Consider the following 23,258-nt stretch of genomic DNA (forward strand, 5'->3'; position numbering starts at 1 on the left):
AACAGACTGCAGTCTCATTATCCACAACTAAGGCTGAATACATTTCTGTAGCAAGTTGTTGTGCTCAGATTTTATGGATGAAGAACCAACTAACTGATTATGGTGTTAAGTATACAAGAACTCCAATCTTTTGTGACAACACAAATACCATCGCAATATCTCACAATCCTGTCATGCACTCCAAAACCAAGCACATCGACCTCAGGTATCACTTCATTCGTGATCATATTATAAAAGGTGATATTGAAATTCATTTCATTCCCACTGATCAACCACTCGCTGATGTTTTTACAAAACCTTTGGATGTCAAAACTTTTAAACATCTCATCAGTGAATTAGGAATGCTAAATCTTGTGTAGCATTTCAGGAGGAATTGACAAAAATATTTTGCAAGTAAAGGAAACTTTTCTTTGAGGGGAAAACTTGGCCTCAGAAAATATTTTGTCTGAAATGGTTCAGAATTTGAGAAACTTCAGAATTTATGAATATGAGATGGCTCAGATTGCACTTCCTGACCATCCTCAGAATTTATTGAGTCAACATCTGAAGTCAATCAGAACCTTTTATTATTTAAAGATACTTGATTAGTGAGTGGACACGTGATGTTACTGTACAAAGATACATTTTTGCTGATGTGTCACACAAGTTGCGCCGTAAAGAAAAATGATCACTGTTTTTGTATTAAAAACGGTTGAATACCTTTGGAAAATGTGGGGTCATGGCCGTTGTTGTATTAAATGCGGACGTGTAACCAAAAATTATTTCGGATTTCAAAATTACCTTTTAAGAAAATATCATTTTATTTTATTGGGTTTGAATTTCAAAATTCTTTTTATTTTCTTTGGAAATCTCTTCGTATTCCCTTCGAAAATATAAATACTTTTTCCAAAATCATTCCTTCATTTACTTCATTTTTCATTTACTCCCAATCATTCATTCTCTCTCATTCTCTCATTTTTCCTTCTTCAAAATCAAAAACCCTAAATCACATTATTTTTTTTCATTCTCATCTTACCAAATCAATTCAAAATGGCAAGACAACCATCACAAGCAAAATCTCATTACATTAGAATACAATCCACCAAACCCCGTAGTCAAGGCAAGTTCTAACTGGCCAGAGAAATTTGAAGCCAAGGCCATTCGATTCAATATGAATAATTTTAATGCCGCCCTTAATGCCAAAAACAAAACGCTCATGGGTCGAATAAACAAATTTTTTGAGGAATGTCCTCTTTCTTTTGCCTTGACGGTAGATCCAGAAATTCTATACCATAGATATCTTTTGGAATTCTGGTATACTGCCGAAGTAAGCAAGGATGATAAATCCATTGCTTTCACTCTCAAGGATGGCACGAAAAAGTGTGTCATCACTTTGGATGGATACAGAGAGGCCCTCCATCTAAATTATTTACAAGAACCATCAACCTTTGCAAAAAGGTTAAAAGGTGTGAACTTCAGAGAAGTTTTAGTGGAGATGGGGCATGACAATATAGTTGATAGTGATTGAAATTTGAAAACCTCAGGGCATATTTTCATTTCGGGGTTTAGAAATTGTTGGAGGTTTTTCTGGACTCACATAGTTGAGTGCCTAGGTGGTAATTATGGTGGCTTGGACCAGATCTCTTTGGTCCAAGTGGAGATGGGTTATTATCTATGGAATGGGATCACTGTGGACTATGTTGAAATGCTTTTCTCTCAGTTGGTGGCTAAATTGAAAGGAAGAAGGAGTCCACATATCTCCTTTCCCAAATTTCTGAGCGTCTGCTTTATGCACATTCTGGGCGACGCATATTCTGAAGGGGGACCTGAGTAGTCAGCCATAGAGTTCTGCAAGGATCTATCCAGACTTTCAACTTCTGATCCAGAACCTGAACTATCTGCTGCCATGACTCAGGTAATTTCTAAAACTGACGCAGCAAGACCAGCTAGCTCAGAAAGGTCACTTGGCGGGTTGTAAAATAATGCGAGACCCACCAGTGCACCTAGTGACAAACTATTGAAGTTGTTCAAATCCAAAACAACTTCAACTTCCCAATCACAACTTTCCCCATCCGATGACCAACCTGAGGATCTTCCAAATGATCCCTCAGGATCTCCAAAGGGCTTATTGAAATGTCATAAATTTAAGAAGTCCTCACAGCCCAAGGACATTAGCACCAAAGCACACCCTTCTGGTACCTCCCAAAAGGAACCAGAAGAATCGAGTCAAAGGGAAAACCCACAAGCAACCATCTCCAAAATTTCTGTAGGAGGAGATGGTGAAGAAAATATAAGTGTGTCAGCGTAACACACAACAGAAGTTGAGTCTGCACATGCACCCCCTGAAACATCACAAATCTTACACTCTACTCTTGCACAAACTGTTGATGTTTCTCAGGTGATACCTAGAGAAACAAAGGTTTCAACTTCTGCGGCCAATGAAGGGATTCTTGGAGATAGCACAAGAATTATTGAGGCAACCCCGGTATCGACTATTGCAGGCGAAGATGCCACGGCGGAGCCTATCTCTAAAACTGGTAATGATGCATCTGCTTCTGAAGCAATTGTTGAACCAGTATCAGGTTCAGATACTAGTGATCTGAACCTGAGCATATATGATCAGAATGTTGCTTCGACTTCATTCTGGGATGACGATGAGCCACCTCAGGGGAATCTTGATTCCCTTACTGACTTCGAGTTTGATGAGGAACTCTTGGAGGAGAATCAGTCGTCTGATTCTGAGCTAACCTTCAACCTCGCAAACGTCCAACCTCCCCCGGAAAATCCAAATTTAATTGTTGAACAACCATACCGCCGACCACCAATATCACATGAACACCCACTCTTTCCTGAGGCTCAACACTTGCCTATGTTACAGCACCAACGTTTCACCCACAACTACATCTTCACCCTCAAATTCATCATGTTCCAAATCCCATCAATTATGATGAACCAGCTGAGAAACAGTTGGACTCTGAAACAAAATCTAAGAGTCCAACTGAAATGCAAATAGACAATGTTTTACATGGGCTTGGGAATATTACATTTGTTGCTTTTGCTTCTGCACAACCACCTCCTCCTTTGAGTGTAGAAGCACAGTGAGAGAAACAAAACACCGAAGTCCAAAACCTACTTCTTAAGGTCGAGGACTTATCTAAATCTCTAACTGCCAATACTAGGTCCCTCACTGATTTGAAGGGTGCTCAGATTTTTCTTGGAACTGAGCTAACCAAGGTTGCTAGAAATGAGGGACTAGTTAGTGGGAAGCTGAATGAATTGGTGATGGCTTGCAATAACATCAGCTCAGCCATCAGAGAAGCTTTTAAACTGACCAAGAGGGATGTGTAGAACTCAGTTGTTGCAAATCTGACATCCAGTGTCGAATTAATGAAAATAGAAGTCTTGGCAGTTGGAAAGGAGGTTAATGAGCTGGTTTAGAAGCCTGGTGTTGATGATGTAATAGAAAAGGTGCATTTGGAGTTGTCTCAGAATCTGGTGGCACAATTGACAACCGCCATTGCATCAAAGTTTGAAGATAGGGTTTAGGAGATGGTTGATGACTTGACAACCAAAGCAAATGCATGGGTGGACAAAGCTGTTGAAGACATAAAGAATTCTGTGTCCATACTTGACAAATATGTCAAGGACCAGTCTCAGAAGTTGGATGAAATTTTGGGTTTGCTGAAGAAAGCACCTGCAGTTGTTCCTCCTCCCTCTCCATCTTTTACAAAAAATGACAGGAAAATACATCAAGAAATGCTCGAACATGAGAAGCTGAACCTGAATCAAAGGGCTCAGTTTTCAACTATGTCTAAAGGGATTTCTGACAGTTTCCTGAATCAAAGTTGGGAACCTCTGAAGGGCATGCAATCTGCCATTGAATTATATTCAAAGATGCCTGAAGAGGTCCTCAAAGGGGGAAATGATGTACCTATTGGCTTGATTGCTAGTTCCCAAGAAATAATTAAAGCAACCAGAAAGCAATCTGAAGCTGGGGGGAACTGCAGAAGAAGAAACAAGCTGAACTACAACCTTCTGAGCCTGCAAAGAAAGACAAAGGTAAAGCTCAGATGGTTGATGAACCTAAGAAGAAAGGGTCCAATGATTCTGGTCTGGTGGTTGGTGAAAATGTTGATGAACATGGTTATCCATTGCCAGATTTGACTGCAGATGGAAACAAGCTTATGGCCCTTCAGAAATAACTTTCCAACTAGTTCATTTTATGGAGAGAAAATAAAGAAAAAGAAAGGGCACAACACTTGGCAATGGGTACCTTGGATCATGTGGATGCTGCAACTCTTGGACTTTCTTTGGAACGTTATTAGAAAATCAAAAACGATCCAAGAGTGCCGAAGGCATTAGAAGAAATGGGTGATCTAATCCTATTTTCGATTGAACTTAAGACAAGTATTGAAGCTGAGGCCAGAGCGAAAGAAATTAAGAAAATTCATGAACAGGTGAAGGCTAAAATTGAAAAGACTAATGAAGAATACAAGGCAAGAGAAACAAGTCCAGAAAACAACCTAGTTTTGCTCCAGGTGATCTTGTTTGGGTGCATCTGAGAAAAGAAAGATTTCCATCAAGACGGAAAAACAAGTTGTTGCCAAGAGCTGAAGGACCCTCAAAATTTTGGAGAAATTTGGTGAAAACGCTTATAAAGTTGAGTTACCTGGAGATATGGCAGTTTCAAGTACTTTTAATGTGGGTGATCTGATGCCGTACCTGGAAGATGAGTACCTCGAGGACTTGAGGACAAGTCCTTTTTTTGAGTAGGAGATTGATGCGGAAATGGCAAGGCTCAATGAACTGGTAGGCACCAGTGAACTGGAGAATAGAAATGAACTGAAGGAAAGTGAACTGGTGATGCCATCTGAACAAGCCATGTTGATTTAACCAGCAGTGGCTCATTTTAGACAAGTCTTCACTGAACCAGTCCAGTCGCCATTGATAACACTTCTCCAGTGGAAGGGAGTTCCAGTGACAATAAGCCGTGACGCGCCAGTAAAGTCCACTGAAGCACTCCAGTGGTACTGAAGCACTCAAGAAGAATGCTCCAGATTATATTCCAGTTTCCAAATAATAGAATGGTTCTGAAGTCACGTGTCTGGTGGACCCAATAAGAGAAGGTGGATGACAACTGTGATAAAGACAAAAAGAGGGGCATGTGACAACGTTATTCCTAACCGTTTGTGGGTCTAGCTGCAAAAGGAATATTTCTAGAAGCTTTATGTGTGCTCTTTCTATTGGTCCATTTTGTTAGTGGTTGTCCCCACCATGTGCCAGCCTTTTATTTATTTTTTCTTTCCTTATTATTTTTAATATAATTTCGATGATTCCTAGGCAGGTAGTTATCTATAGATAGGGGCTCATTTTCCTTGTAAGAAGTTAAATTATGTTGAGTTGAATGAAATTAATAGAGTAGCCTCTATTTCTTAAAAATCTTCATTTACCTTTATAGATCTTTGATCTTGGTGGTTTGGAGTGATCCCTTTATCTATAATTGTGGTAGTTCGTCCTTTATCAATTATAGTGGTGAGATCCAAAATCTTTGATTCCTTTATCTGTGTTTGTGATGGCTAGACCTTTATCAAACATAGTGGTGGGTTGGAGTGTTTCCTTTATCCTTGGTTCTGGTGGCTTGGCCTTTACGAATCTTGGTGGTGGATTCTTTTATCTATCATTTTATTTATCGTCTTGTTTTGTTGTTTATTTCATAAAATCCAGAAAATACCAAAAATAGTTGTTCTAAAATTCCGCTGTGCTTAGTTTTTCGCGTGATTTACGCATCACTACCCTACTCGTTTATTCGCTGTTCTATAAGAACGTAGTTGATTTCTCTTAGAAAGTAGATTCTATTCTGACTCTATCTCTCGTGCAATAGGAACTCTTTATTTAAACAATACAAACATAAATAAAAAAATACACACATTTTACGAGACACATAACACACACACACACACACACAAACATAAACGACTAACATAGTTACAAGAGCTAAAGTACTATATTGATTAGATCAGCTTAGCATGTTACATAAGCCCACATGAGAAATACTTCTCTTAGTATTAGTTATGAATAGTGATCAATGACGATTACCAATATATTTGTCCTCTTAAACACTCGGTACTTCCAGTTTCCTTTTGGTTTGTGACACTTTTGACATACCCTGGCCTAGGACAGTCACCATGTAACCCGAGTAACCTAATATGCCACTTAATCAAGTTTGCAAACTTAGGTGACCCACATTCATATATACTCCCACAATCGACACAAGCACTAAGATTAAGACATTTGGAAACTAAAGGGAGACAATCTTTAAGAATCAAGTCAGTGGTGACAGGTCGGTGATTCCTCACACGCAAAGCGACATAACTTGCGTAATGCTAAGTACTTGCATATTTGTGACATAACTTTAAAGCACTTATGAAAACCCGTGACTTTCTATGAGACCTGTGTAGCGAACTTTCTGACAACCTATCCTAAGTTGGAAGCTTTAGGTAGGCTAGGTATACAAAGACACCCCAAGGACTTACTTGTCCGAATCTCAAAGGCCACATTAGCTCCATAATTTTTAAAAGATTAATTAGATATATGCATATCTTGCACACGTATACATCCTAAAAAGCAATACACACGAATGTATGTGCCCGAGACCTTCTATTTAAATACGAAATATACAAATTTACAATGCTAGATCTTTCGTAAGATTTAAGGAACATAGTCTAAAAACAGAGCAGGCATTCTCAGCCATAGATCTGAATATGTTTCCCATAAGAACATTGTATATATTTAAGTTCAGATTATAAGGAAAGCTTGGTACTTTGTGCCTATCGATACATCATATAATGAAGTCACTGAACAAAGAAGTTTTAAAGTACAATTAAGTAGGCTTAAAAGCTAAAGTATCGTCACGTCTAATCGTCTTCACACAGTGACCTTACTCCTTTTTATTATTTTTTTTTCTTTTCTGATTTTTTTTTATGACTCTATATGACACACAATACGACACGACACATTTTACAAAGTTCCTATTGAGAGACACTGTCACTATAGATTTCTCATTCCAATTAGTTGGACTAGCAACTCGAAACGAGTTCGGTCGAAAGCCTTAGTGAACTTATCAATTAAATTAAAGTCACTCTCTGTTAGAATAAGAAGTTTAAACACATGACTTTAATTTCTCTTCAGCACAAAATTCTAAATAGATAAAACTTTAAGTCAATTGTGCTTAACAGGAATAGATATGGTGGATAAAGTGTCCTTCTTTATGAAAGTATAAAAGGAATTTCTAACCGTAATTCTCTGAGCCTGTGATCAAGCATTCACTTGCTGTAATGTATTCCAAGGTCTCTCCTAAGATTGACATCCACTCATGCCTCTTTCTTCAACAACACCAGTTTCTTCATCCCTGTGATTAAACTACTACAATTTTGGAACAGACATAAAACATATCTAACAACAGAAAGTCATAACAAGATAAAATATGTACTATAGATCATAATCTAGAAATGATCTTCTATAGTAAATTATCTATGACAAACTTTAGAAAACATAACAAATAATAAAACTAATTAGAACATGTTTTCTTGAAGCAATGATGATCAGTTTTACGGAGTTTTCTCTTTCGTCCATCTAACTGATCTTCAAAGTCCTTCATAGTTTGTTCATGAGATCTGCATATCTCTTCTTGTTCAGGAGTTAACACGAGAGGCACAACTCTAGTATGAACACGATTGCGATCCTCCTTGCTAACTTCAACACTCCACACTTTATCAATCAAAACCCAAGGAAAACAGTCTTTTGAAAATTCTCTCTTGGTAAAAACCCAATCACCACCCTTTAGTGTATAATGCGTAAGATAGAAATTTTCCTTTTCTAGGTCCTTCTCTGACATCCGTGTACTTGGTAAAGAGTCTTGATCCTGTTTTTCAACAAAATTAACATGGTCAATTAAAATACTTCCTTTGATAACACTTCCAATCCCTGAAATATTTTCGCCTTTGAAATCAACAAAACAGACATATGATCCTTTTACAAGAGTAAATTCTGTCACTAGACCCATGTCTTCCATAATGTGCCTGGAGCCTCCGCTATTGACACACCATAAACCTGCGGTCCTCCTTAGCAGCTCCTGCACATTCACAAACATGTTAGTTTCTCAAGGGACCCCTAGCCTTGTTGGATTTGGGTCTTTCATTTTCCTTATCAGAGACCATATCAGCCCAGTAACCACCACTAGGGACCCATGCTTTAATTAGTTTAGCAGTTGAACTGCTGGAGGGTCCTTTTCTGGGAGAAGTCCGTGAACTTCTTCTTTCACTGGGTTGACGACTAGGGGAACCACTAGGTCTCCTAGTATTAGGCAACCTCTGGTCATTATCCCTCAAATCCTTTTGAAGTCTAGACATTCTCTCAGGAGACGATGAGGATAATCTCCTAGGACTATGTCTTTGAAAACGGTCAACTGGATTAGACTGTACATTTGAGATAATCCTGTCATAATAAGCAAGGTCTGACATTGTTTTTGGTGGAGACTTAGATCTCCAGTTACTTGATTGACTCGACCCACTAGAACCTTCTCTAAAAGAGACACTTCTAGGCTTATTATCCTTAGTTTCACAGTCCTTTTCTAATTTTTTAAAGCTTTTATAATTCTGCACTGCTAAACTATTAGGATTTCTCTTTATATACTCTTCATAATATTTATCTTTATAATCTTTCATTGAAATGCCCTTCGATGAACTAGACTTTTCACTGGACTCCATACTGCCTCTAGATTTTTCTGGTGATATCCTAAACTTATTCTTCTTATAAGGACAACAACTTGACACGTGACCTATCTCACGACATTTAAAACATGACCTTTTAGAAGTCTTCTTTGATGTATCACCATGAACAATCTCAGGTACAGGAACCCCATGACCCCTTAATTCATCAATATATTCAAGAGTAGTATATGCTTCTTCCCAAGTATTAGGATCTTTAATAGGATCATCATTTCTTTTCACAGTCTGAATCTCGGGACCACGACCAACAGATAACATTTCTTTAAGTTTTCATTCATCAAATTGTTCTGGTGTTTCAGATTGTACACTTTGACCTTCTGGGTCCATTGTGGAAGTTTGAACAAAACCCTTTTTGAAAATTTTATCTTTAAACTCTTTACATGGTTTTGGCAAGTTATCAGATTTTATTGGTTCTTCAAGACTCCAAATTTGTTCAATGTTTTTCGGATATTTACCATTTAAATCTGATTCCTTTGCTGAGAACACTTTGCCATTACCTTTTAAAGTATAATAGACAATAGTTTCAATTCAACTTCCTTTTCAACACCTTTTAATTTGTTATCTGTTGTTGATTTGACTTCACTTGGGTCTGAGTGAGCCTTAGGTGCACTAGTCTTGTTCTTAGATTCCTCTGACTTACATGTCTCAGGAATAGGAACATCACTACATTTAGTCTCAGAAGGGGTAGTCTTGGGCACATTTTCAGATTTAGTTTTATTTGATTCTTCTAAGGTCAGGTTCTGAAAACTGTCGTAATTGTGACTAAATGGTGGAGGCACATCATTGTATCTCTGGACAAAACTAGGTTGTTCACCTTTAGACTTAGCATCTCTAAGGTGACCCATCATGGTTCCTATGTCTCTCATTTGATTTAATTTCCCACTTAGTTCAACAATTTGTACCCTAGAATCTGCTAATTCCTTGTCCTTATTAGCACTTTCTTTAACTACCCATTCAAAATTAGCATTCAGCACCTGCTTTCTGCCTAGTAACTGTGCCGTCAATTACCTTCCTTCCAGTTCTATCAGTGAAACGCTGAACTCTCAATGTCAACATAGCCAATTACCAGTTCGGGTCCATTTCTTCCAGATCGTCTGGATCAACTTGCTTGTAATCCTCCCTAACCAGTTCAGGATCAGCCAGTTTTCCTCCAATTAGCTTTTCATGAGCCGACACAAAAGAAGCGACCATGCCCAGATGTCCCTCTGAAGATGTTATGCTCATCGGCATACCTGTTAAACCCAAGCTTGGAGAACTACTATTCTAATTTACCATTATGCACACAAATCGCTGATTCCGGAGAACTTACATACAACAAGTTGTCAGAATCCATTGTCCTTTTCATTTTCTCATCATCTCCACTGTAGAAGGTTGTAATCCATCCACTTGAAGATCTTGAGGAAGGAATGCTTGCCTTGCTATGATAGAGTTCAGGACGCTGAACAAAATCACTGCTGCCTGCTTCCTTCGACTTTCTTTTCATATTTTGGCTTCTCAACTTTCGAATAATCTGTTCCAGAGTCCACTTACTGAAGTCGGGATTTTGTTGGATATAAGTGATAAATCTTTCCCATTTGATAGGAAGTGCTTCCAACAACTTCTCGATCACGTCTCTAGAATCCGGATTGTACCCAAAGTAGGCAAGCTCAACCAGCAGATAACTGTAACGAACCAGTGTCTCATCAAGAGTTTCATCTTTGAAGCTAGTCAACACATAATACTGCTTCTTCAACAAGTCTTTCCTACTCTTCTTGAGATCGTCGTCACCTTCACAATGCTCTTTGAGTGCATCCCATAAGCCTTTTGTTGTATCATACTTTTCAAACAGATGCAGAACTTCCCCTTGGAGAGACATTCGAAGCGAGCCCAATGCCTTTCTTTCGGCTTCATAGTCTTTCTTCTTATCGACGTCCATTTGCTCATATGAAGCAAGCCTAGCACTGCTCGAACTTGAAGTATCACCTGGTACTGTTGGAGGAGTATAACCCTTAGTAATACACAACCACATCCTCACATCCATCAGCCTACAGTATGCCTCGAATCTGCCATTCCAGTTGAAGTATCTGTCAAGGCTCATCAACTTTGGTGGTGAATTGGCCTTTCCGGTTTCATGATCCATTAGAATCATTTGATTTAGCAATGTCTGATAATTTGCGGGTAACTGTGACATCATTTTCCTAAAGCTAGTAAAGTTCACGAACTGCTTAAAAATAAACGAGGTCGTAAAGTTCACGAGGTCCAAGAATACAAGGTCGCAATTAGAACTTGAGGTCGTAATTGAACTATGAGGTCGTAATTGAGCTCACGAGGTCGCAAATGAAATACGAGCTCGCAATTGAGCTGGCGAGGTCGTAATTGAACAGCGAGGTCGCAATTAGCTACCCAAGTCGAAATACGAGTTGGATGAGGTAATACAAGCCCGCGAGGTCATAAACGATGCTGATCCGATGATTCTCTTGAATTCGAAACCCTAAAAGCCAAAAACACTCTTTCGACGTTTGCAAACACCAAGATATACCTCAAACAAGATTTCCGGTCGTAAACTCGTGAAAGAATCACGTCTAAACGACCCTAAATCGATGTTGTCTATCACCAACAAACTATAACCTTCCGGTATGAAACCAAGAGGCTCTGATACCACTTGTAAGTCCCCTTGACGCGGATCATTAATAGTTTGATCCCGTTATCCAGAGGTGCAGAATCCCTCTCTATAACGTGGTAATTCACAACAAAAGCCCCTAGATCACCTGCTGCCTAGCAGGTCTTCTTCGGGCTAGCGGAACGACCTTTGACCTATTAACCTGCACAAATATGCTTGATAATTCGACAAATATTCGACCCTAATCTCTGTTAGGGTTCTGGTATTTATAGGAATCACCCAAAAGGCTTCAGCATGTCGGGGTCGTATTTCGAAGCCCAACTCGACTCAATTACAACCTCGTAAATCCAGCCCAGCCTGTCACTAATACGAGGTCGTATTCCTATTGTCCACCTCCTATTTGACCCTGAAAATATGAGGTCGTATTTCACATAGCAAAATATTATTACACATTTAATACTCAAACTTAATCTAGTATTCTATGCATAATACAAAGTTCATTAATGACAATCACATGATAAAGACATATTACAATATAAGCCCAAACAATCTAGACTGCTATTGACATAGACGTGTACTTACAAAGTTTTTGGGTCATGTAGTTAATAAGAATGGAATAAAGGTTGATCCCAGCAAGATAGAAGCGGTGGAGAATTGGAGAAGGCCAGAGACACAAACAGAGATCCGACAGTTCCTCGGATTAGCAGGCTACTACCGACAATTCATCGAAAACTTCTCAAAGATCGTACAACTCTTAACGTTGTTGACGCATAAGGATAGAAGTTTTGATTGAGGCGAGAAACAAGAAGAAGCCTTCAAACTATTAAAGGAGAAGTTATGTGATGCGCCGATCTTAATTCTTCCCGACGGGTCCGATGACTTTATCATTTATTGTGACGCATCAGGACCAGGCTTAGGATGTGTGTCGATGCATCGAGGAAAAGTTTTTGCATATGCTTCTTGACAGCTGAAAATCCATGAGAAGAATTACACAACTCACGACTTAGAGTTAGGAGCTATCGTTTTCGCGCTGAAGTGTTGGAGACATTCCCTATATGGGATGAAGAGTGTGATACACACAGATCATAAGAGCCTTCAACATATCTTTTATCAAAAAGATCTTAATATGCGCCAGAGATGATGGTTGTAGTTGTTTAGCGACTATGACTGCGAGATCCGTTATCATCCAGGGAAGGCAAACGTGGTAGCTAATGCCTTAAGTAGGAAGGAAAGAGTTAGACCAAGACGAATTAGAGTTATGAGCATTACCGTACACAACAGTCTGAAGGATAGAGTGATTGGGGCACAAGTAGAAGCAAACAAGAAAGAAAATATTGATAAAGAAGGGTTAGGAGGTATGGTAGAACAATTTGCTCAAAAAGAAAATGGAGGGTTGTATTTTTGCGATCGATTGTGGATACTAATGTATGGTGGATTAAGAAAGCTAATAATGGATGAATCACACCAAACAAGATATTCTATTCATCCAGGGATAGATAAGATGTATCAAGATTTACGAGACCTGTTTTTTGTGGCCAGGAATGAAAAATGATGTGGCGGTTTATGTGAGCAAGTGTTTAACATGTCTGAAGGTTTAAAGCAGAACACAAGAAACCGGGAGGTCTGCTGAAGCAACCAGAGATTCCTGAATGGAAGTGGGAAAGTATTACCATGGACTTTGTTACTACATTACCAAGAACTAGTAGTGGGAAAGATGCGATATGGATTGTTGTAGACCGACTGACCAAGTCAACACATTTTATACCCATCCGAGAAGATTATGAGATGGTACAGTATGTGCGACTGTATCTGAAAGACATTGTAGCTAAGCACGACATTCCAGTATCGATCATATGTGACAGAGATAGCCGATTTACATCACAATTTTGGAAATCAATGCAACGAGCTTTCGGAATGCGAGTAGATATGATTACAACTTATCATCCACAAATAGACGGCCAGAGCGAGAGAACGATTCAGACTCTAGAAGACATGCTAAGAGCGTGTGTTATCGACTTTGGAGGAAGTTGGGATACTCACCTTGTAAGTCCCCTTGACGCGGATCGTTAATAGTTTGATCCCGTTATCCAGAGGTGCAGAATCCCTCTCTATAATGTGGTGATTCACAACGAAAGCCCCAAGATCACCAACTATCTCGCAGATCTTCTTCGGGTTAGCGGAACGACCTTTGACCTATTAACCTGCACAAATATGCTTGATAATTCGACAAATGTTCGACCCTAATCTCTGTTAGGGTTTTGGTATTTATAGGAAACACCCAAAAGGCTTCAGCACGTCGGGGTCGTATTTCAGAGCCCAGCTCGACTCAATTACCACCTCGTAATTGTGCTCTAGCCTCGTATTTGAGCCTGCAAATACGGGGTCGTATTTCCATATGCTACCTCGTAATTGACCTTTCAATTACGAGGTTGTATATTTCCTTAGCAGAATATCATTATACATTCAACACTCAAAGTTAATTTAGTATTCTATGCATAATACAAAGTTCATTAATGACAATCACATGACAAAGACATATTAGAATATAAGCTTAATCAAAGTAGACTGCTATTGACATAGACATGCACTTACAGACTCCCTCTTGGCAATAGCTTCTAGACGTTAAAAAAAAAGTCTTTGTCTTGTCTTTGTCATCAATCTACTTCTTCTGCTAATTTAGCTATAAGAGTAATAACATCAAATTGTACGACCAAATCAATACCCTGGTTAAATCAATCAACAACTTGGATAAATGATTTGAGGTGCCTCAAGCTCAACTACTATTTTAGCTCTGTAGACATCTGTTCTTGAGCTTGTAGAGTCTATGAAGTAGCCTTGCCAGCAAGATGGGGCTGGCTAGACTTTCCCTGAGTCTCTGTTCCGAATATGAAACTCCTCCTAACTCTTGAGTAGCTCTGGCAACACCTGGATCTTCATTCTGATCATCCTTATTTCCTGCCTTAGCCTGCTCATCACCCTTACAACCTGAGTTTTTCCTCTCAACTAACCATTTGACATAGTTGTCATATAGCTCATGCAACTTCTCCTCAGGAACCTTAACTCCCTGCTTGAGTCCATCTGCTAGCTTGACAACCTTGCCTTCAACTTCCAGAGACTTATCAGACATCTTGGACACTACCTCCTCGATCTTGCCCAACCTATCTTCAAGAATTCTATTCTTGTCGGTCACAACTTTCATATCATCAACCATATCTCTGATCAGGCTTCTCATTTCATTAATAGCCTTATCATGCTGTTCTTTCTGCGCAGACATCTGTTTCTGCAAATCAGCAAGGCTTAGACTAGCCTCTTCAGATCTTTGTGGCTGAGATTGTAAAGTCTCTGGTAAGTTCACATGACCTCCAGCAGTAGCACGTCTACTTCTCTTTCTCAATGACTGCTCTGGTTCAGACTCTGCATCAGTCTCTTTTGTCCTTCTTCTTCCTTGAGTGTCAGCCGGAGATCTGGGAATTATCTCAGTAAGTACAAAAGGCTTACTATCTTGTTCTATAACAATACATAGTCATCAATGTCTTGGTCAGAGTCGGTATCTTCTGGGTCTTGAGCATGTGCATGATACCTCTGCACAATATCACCCTTTGGATCAACCATTTGTTCCAGAATATCATCAACAATCTTTGGATTGGCTCCAGCTTGGTCAACCACATCATTTGCAGCTTGTATCACCACTTCAGGCTCTTCTGGTGCGTCTGCCTGCACTACAACATCATGAAGTTGCTCTGGAAGCTCAACATTCCTTGCAACTTCAACATCCTCTGTCTAAAGCCCTTCATAAGCTGATATGACCTCATCAGCCGGTGCAACGTAGTTAGCATTGATAACAGCACCAAATAATGCTACATCCTGAGCATTTGGATCATTCGGGTATCTCTACAGAAACTCATCATAACCGCGTCTGATGATCATGCTTACATGCTTCACCTCCCTTACTGCAGGTAGATTTGGAAGTCTAGCATTTATGATCATCATCACAAATTAAGGAAATAGTAGAAACCTCCTTTTGCCCGTGGCAGTGATCTGTTTCCTCATTTCATTGAAGAAGAATTTAGAGAAGCCATATGGCTTGTTAAAAACTAAGCCAACCATCTGTCTGGGCTTCCTGGTTCAACGTATCAAAACCAGATTTCTTGTTGCTCAAACTCACATTAATCACGTGAGCCAGATACCTCCACCTGTCGTAAAAACCCTTCTTAAACAGAGTTCTACTACCCAAGTCACCTGCAAACCCCATCCTTTGAAAAGCACCCTGTATCAAGTCATGACGATAACCTGGTGAGACTTGTAGCACCACCTTCCTACTCAACTGTGCCCAAATGAAGTATATCAATGAGATCTGCAGCAGTGAACTGTATCTGCTGCCCGACAACAATGGTATAAAATATATGTTTGTCTCTAGCACGAACAACATTAGCATTTGCCCAAAAATCTCTCAAATAATCGAGATATACCACTGGAGAATGAGTCAGTGCATGATGAACTCGTGATCTTCGGAAGACAGCAAATATCTCGTGATAATACTTTGTGCCTTCCTGATTATCATTGAAGTTCATCACGTAATTATGCGCACCTATGAAATTTCTTGCCATTTCTGTAATTAATAACAAACCATTAATTACCCAAAATGACATCAAAATTTACATGCATAACATAAACAACTAAGATTATCTCTGTAATCTAGTCAAAACATATAAATTATCCCTATAATTTATAATACATACAATTAACATAAATTATCTCTGTAATTTAGTTAAGATCATTAACTATAATTATCTCTGTAATTAAGTTAACCAATCATAAATTATCTCTGTAATTTACAATTAAAAACATATAAGTAAATTATCCCGGTAATTTAGTTACACAAAATTAACTCATTTTCAAAATTTATTAACATAAACTTTTGAAAATCTGTTAACAATAACTTAAATTATCCCTTTAATTAAGTTAAAATAATAAATAACCAATTTTCAAATATTTTATAAAAATAAAACTTTTGAAAATCTGTTAAGTCAAATACAAGGTCGTATCTCTGTACGTGGCCGTATTTCATGGTCAAAATACAATCAACCAAACTCTAAAATACGAGGTCGTATTTTCTAATTTGGCCACGTATTTGTCCAGGTCGTAAATCGGCATCGTATTCTGGAAGTCAACATAAGTCAAAATCAATTGACATTTGCGAGGTAGTATTTCCGGGCTAGCAAACCCCTAAATACGAGGTCGTCGCACTGCTCATCTTCCCCAACTCGAAAACACGATTTACCCAATCAAAACTTGTAAAAATTGTATCTATACGTTCGTATTCAAGTGATAAACATACCCCAACCCTTAGTTTTACTCAGAAAACATCAAAATCAAAGAACTTAGGAAAAACTTGTTCGAAAATTTCGAACCCTATTTTCTTGATTTTTTTGTTGCATGGTTAACTATTGGACGATTAGATTATATACCTAGATTCAGTATTTCACAAGGATGACAAATATATCACTAAAAAACACTCGATCTAATTGTATCTATCAAATCTCAAACGGGGTAGCAAAGTGGTATTATTGGGGTCGTAATGCTCTAAAATTGATATTTAATATGTGAGGTCGTGTTTGGGTAAATTGGTTTATATACCCACTTGACCCGAATGGGTCTGGGTCAACCCGGCCCACCAATTACGAGGTCGTATTGATGCAATGCCCAATCGACCAATTGTGAGGTCGTATTCTGCCTTCTTCAATTACGAGGTCGTAATCTCACCTCCTGCACACTTTAAACTTCAATTTTCGTCAAAGTTTCTGAATAATTGATCAACGTTTATTACGAACTTCCTAAAAACATGAAAAATTAAAATGACCAAACCTGTAGTCATCAAATATTCATCTTTTCCCTGATCTTCGTCTTAAACTTGAAAAGTTAATAAACTTAAACAAAATTCTTTAACTTTTCCACGATCAATCTTTCTTAAACAATCTCGAAACGAGCTTTCCCTTACTATACCACATGCAAATAATCTACTTGCAAAATTAATCAGTACCACTTGTGACATAACAAACGTATTCATACAATTTCACAAAATATTCATAGTTATAAAATTGATTCTTCATTCTTACACTCCCCCTCAATCTTATGACTGAGAGTATAACTATGATCAATCAATATAACTACCATCATTCTTATGTACTCCCCCTCAATTTATGACTGAGATACATAACTATGCTGTTATATAGAACAATTAATCATTCTTATGTACCCCCCTCAATACATAACTATGATTAATTATCAAAGCAATATTCCTTTATGAAACGTAAATTCTTATAATATAAAATCTCTTTATATTATACAAATTTCAAACAGTATTGATTACCTGATGCGAAAATGGCAAGGCTCAATGAACTGGTAGGCACCAGTGAACTGGAGAATAGAAATGAACTGAAGGAAAATGAACTGGTGATGCCATCTGAACAAGCCATGTTGATTCTACCAGTAGTGGCTCATTTTAGACAAGTCTTCACTATACCAGTCCAGTCGCCAGTGATAACACTTCTCCAGTGCAAGGGAGTTCCAATGACAATAAGTCGTGACGCGCCAGTAAAGTCCATTGAAGCACTCCAGTGGTACTGAAGCACTCCAGATGAATGCTCCAAATTTATATTCCAGTTTCCAAATAATAGAATGGTTCTGAAGTCACGTGTCTGGTAGACCCAATAAGAGAAGGTGGATGACAGCTGTGATAAAGACAAAAAGAGGGGCGTGTGATAACGTTATTCCTAACGGTTTGTGGGCCCGGCTGCAAAAGGAATATTTCTAGAAGCTTTATGTGAGCTCTTTCTATTGGTCCATTTTGTTAGTGGTTGTCCCCACCATGTGCCAGCCTTTTATTTACTTTACTTTCTTATTATTTTTATTATAATTTCGATGATTCCTAGGCAGGTAGTTATCTATAAATAGGGGCTCATTTTCCTTGTAAGAACTTAAGTTATATTGAGTTGAATGAAATTAATAGAGCAGCCTCTATTTCTTAAAAATCTTCATTTACATTTATAGATCTTTGATCTTGGTGGTTTGGAGTGATCCATTTATCTATAATTGTGGTGGTTCGTCCTTTATCAATTATAGTGGTGAGATCGAAAAATCTTCAATTCCTTTATCTGTGTTTGCGGTGGCTAGACCTTTATCAAACATAGTGGTGGGTTGGAGTGTTTCCTTTATCCATGGTTCCGGTGGCTTGGCCTTTATGAATCTTGGTGGTGGATTCTTTTATCTATCATTTTATTTATCGTCTTGTTTTGTTGTTTATTTCATAAAATCCAAAAATACCAAAAATAGTTTTAAAATTCCGTTGTGCTTAGTTTTTCGCGTGATTTACGCATCAAATTGGTATCAGAGCCAGGTTTGAAAAAAAGTTTCTTAATCTTTTTGCCCGTGGGTTTTGTTGTTTGGTTGTCTGTTGTTTAGATCTGTTATTGTTGAGTTTGATTGTTAAGTATTAAGGGCTTATAGAAAAAATGTGACATTAGAAGAAGCTCATAATGCTAGGAGAGATAGGCAGATTGAAGATCTACAAGAAACAATTGGTAGGGTTGTTAATCTGTTAGAAGATGGTGGTTTAAGGTTCAATAGGGAACGTGTTGTAGGTGAAAGGGATGATGAATCTCCAGATCCTAGTGATAGATCTGATAGTATTCATAGATCCTCTAGTGATTCTGATGATGGGTCTAATCAGTCTAGAAGAAGGCATAGGAGACATAAGGATGATACTAAAGATATTAAAATAGATCACCAGATTTTATTGGTTTATCAAATCCTGAAGATTATTTTGAATGGGTTCAGGTGATGGATAGAATAATGGAGATAAAAGGGTATGATGATAAGAAAAGTTTTAAGGTTTCCATTATTAGGTTGAAAAAGTATGCTTCATCCTGGTATGATAATATGAAAGATGAAAGAAATTATAAAGGGAAAAGCAGAATCAAGACCTGGTCCAAACTAAAGGAAGTTATGCAGAAGAGATTTGTTCCTCAGTCGTACAAGCAAGATCAATATCTTCAGATGAACAATCTGAAGCAAGGCTCAAAAGAAGTTGTGGAGTATATCAGGGAATTCGAGCAACTGAAGACTCGAACTGGTGTGAAAGAAGCTAAAGAACATACTATTGCCAGATTCCTTGGTGGGTTGAATGCATCTATTACTGAGAAGATAGAATTGCAGCCCATCTGGACATATGAAGGTGCTTGCAAATTGGCTCTCTAGATTGAGAAGCAACTGAAGAAGAAGGTCCAGTACAAGCCATTTACTAAGACTTCTTCCAGTTCTAGTCAACCAGTTAGTCAACCAGTTCTGAAGCCCAGTACAACTGGTCAACAGTCCTTCAGAGGCAAAGAAAAGGAAACGGGAGGATTCAAGGAGCCAGTTGGAAAAAACATGTTTTAAGTGTCATGGTTTTGGTCACTTCCAGGCACAGTGTCCTAACCAGCGAGCACTCACTGCTAAAGAGATTAAAAGCTTACCAGATGTTGGCACTGAAGTAGAAGAGACATGCATAGGTGCAGATGTTGGAGAGATGCTAGTGGTAAGAAGGGTAATGCATACTGATGAAGTTGTAGCTGACACTGCCCAGAGAGAAAATATTTTCCATTCCAGATGTACTGTTAAAGGCAAGGTGTGTAGTTTGATCATTGACGGTGGGAGTTGTGCTAATGCTGCTTCAACTTATATGGTGGAAAAACTGGAATTGCCTACAGTTAAGCATCCCCGTCCTTACAAGTTGCAATGGCTTAGTGAAGGATCTGAGGTAAAAGTTAATCGACAAGTTACTATTCCTTTTTCCATTGGATCTATTTATCAAGATAAAGTTGTTTGTGATGTTGTTCCTATGGATGCTTGTCATATTTTGTTGGGTAGACCATGGTTGTTTGATAATTATGTGTTTCATAATGGTCGCATGAATTCTTATTCATTATTTGTAAGTGGTAAGAAAATCACTTTGACTTCTCTGAAACCCAATGAGTTATTAAAACTTAATAAGACGGACCAACCCATTATGTCTTTATTTATGTCACAAACTGAAGTTGAAGAAGAACTCACTGGAGGTACTTCAGTCATGATGTTACTGGTGCTTGAGCGTACTGAAGACAAGGAGTTCACTGGAGTCCCCAGTCTCCTGAAGTCTCTACTGAAAGAATTCACTGATGTCTTTCCGGAAGACCTACCTAAAGGTTTACCACCAGTAAGAGGTATTGAACACCAGATTGACCTGGTTCCTGGTCCAGTCCTCCCAAATAAAGCTGCTTACAGATGTTCACCAACTGAAGCAAAGGAGTTGCAAAGTCAGGTAGATGAGTTGGTTGTTAAAGGGTATGTCAGAGCAAGCATGAGTCCTTGTTCAGTCCCAGCTCTTCTGGTTCCCAAGAAAGATGGTTCGATGAGAATGTGTGTTGATAGCAGGGCCATAAATAATATAAGAATTAAGTATAGATATCCCATTCACAAATACACTGAAAAGCATAATTTTGAGACAACAAAATTAATTGCCATACCCGAAACTTGATATCCTAAAACTTCAGATTTAAACAACAAACTTCAAACTTTCTGTATCGTCATAACAATCAACTAATCCACCAAAGCTTGTTGTAGTCCTCCCCCTCAACGATAAATCTCTCCGTATTAAGCATATCCCGAGTCCTTGCTCGCCTTGCATAACCGGCATGTGATAGAGGAGTTGAATTTCCATCAATCAATCCTGTACTAGTTGAATATCATGGAAACCAGAAACTTTGAGATTTGAAGCTCAAACTTCAGGAACATGGATCTTCCTGTTTCAAAGCAATTCTTATTCTCTTAGTCTTCATTCTTGAATGTTTCTTCTGATTACTATCAAAGTCTTCAGATAAAACATATATACAGCTTCTTGTGCTATACCTTCACATATAAGCTTAAAATACAAAAGAAAGAGACAAAAATACTAATGTTATTCTTTATTATTTCATTACCATAATAGAGAATAGTAACGACTTAATCTAGAACTACATTTTTCATTTTCTTCTCCAAATGTTGTTATTCTTTACTATTATTAGTCATAGATCCTTATGACCTTATCTTAGTGTAGAACTACAAAATAATACTTAATGCGACTTAAACCTATTGTTATCGTCGACTTTGGTGTCAAGAACCTTAAAATCCCTGTTTTATCGTTCTAAGGGATTGACCTATAGATATCTAATCTATTCGTCAAATCATCAAGAAAACAAGAATCTTAAGATCTCGGTCTTATCATTCTAAGGATATTTATCAACAATCTTGAATCTTAAGAACTCTATCTTACTATTCTATTGATACTTATCAGAGAGTTAGAATCTTAAGAGCTCTGTTTTATTATTCTATGTTAACAATGAATAACCTACCTTGAGGTCTTTCACTTATATCTATGGATAACCTACCCTGAGGTCCTCCAGTTAAAATCTATGGATAACCTACCCTGAGGTCTTTCATTTATATCATGCAAATCTATATTGATTACTCTTTCAAAAGTTACTTGATTTTAACTCAGTAAAATCATCTAATTGAAACTATAATCACTTATACTTTTGCATCAGAAAAAATCGATAATTTTGCCACTAAGGTATGTTCTCATGAAACTTTGAGTTCCATGTAAACTTTGGATATCATGATCGTAAGAAAATTTTGATAATTCCTAAATTTTTTCGCCAAATCTTCATTGACCTAAAATATTTCGAATGCTATCAAACATCAAATCTTCATGCTTTATCCCATTTTAAGATCTTGGGCAAAAAATAAAAATCACACGCTATATGTAATACATGATTACCTTATCATAAGAGTATTACATCTTGGCTAAATTTATTAACAATAATAAATACCTCTATGATTGCCTCATCATACTAGTATTTATCTTTGTTGAAAATATGACCTATACATCTCTGTGTATTCGTCTTTCTTGTTCCATGCTAAGTACTTGCTTGACAACCTACAAAATTAAACATCTGTTTGCTGTCCTGCACATCTCAACAAACAGTCATGATATCTTCTTAAAGTAATAACATACAATATGAAGAAATGAATAATTCAGCAAGATAAAATAAATAAATCTGCTTAACAATCTATTATTAACCTAGGTCACTTTAAGGTGTATAATTCACCGTCAAGCATGTTTAGATTAAGTCAAAATCATTTGATATCTCTATATCAAATCTTTTTGATTTAACACCAATCTTTTCAAGGATAATTCTTAAACTATTAATTTTATCCTCTTTAATTCTTTGAGAATCTTCCATCTAAAGATCAAATCAGTTCTTATAAAGAACAAATTCAAAACTATGAACAACTCAGTGTTCATTCTAAAGAAAATCTTCTTTCTAAGAATAAAAATATTTCTTTCAAAGATAAAATTCAAAACTATGAACATCTCAGTGTTCATTCTTAAGAAAATCTTCTTTCTAAGAAATTTACATTAACTTAATATTTCTTTATTGAAATTAACAACGCTGTGTTCTTTTCCTTAAACCTATATCTTGTTAATTAACCAACTTTCTTTTAGCTTTTGATCCTTTCACTATCGCTTAACTACCCTACTCGTTTATTCGCTGTTCTATAAGAACGTAGTTAAGTCCTCTTGGAAACTAGATTCTATTCTGACTCTGTCTCTTGTGCAATAGGAACTTTTATTTAAACAATACAAACATAAATAAAAATTAAACACATTTTACGAGACATAACACAAACACACACACACACAAACATAAAACATAAACGAATAACATAGTTACAAGAGCTAAAGTATTGTATTGATTAGATCAGCTTACCATGTTACATAAGCCCACATGAGAAATAATTCTCTTATTATTAGTTATGAACAGTGATCCAAGACGATT

The sequence above is a fragment of the Erigeron canadensis genome, chromosome 4 (assembly GCF_010389155.1).
Source record: "Erigeron canadensis isolate Cc75 chromosome 4, C_canadensis_v1, whole genome shotgun sequence".
Classification (NCBI taxonomy): domain Eukaryota; kingdom Viridiplantae; phylum Streptophyta; class Magnoliopsida; order Asterales; family Asteraceae; genus Erigeron; species Erigeron canadensis.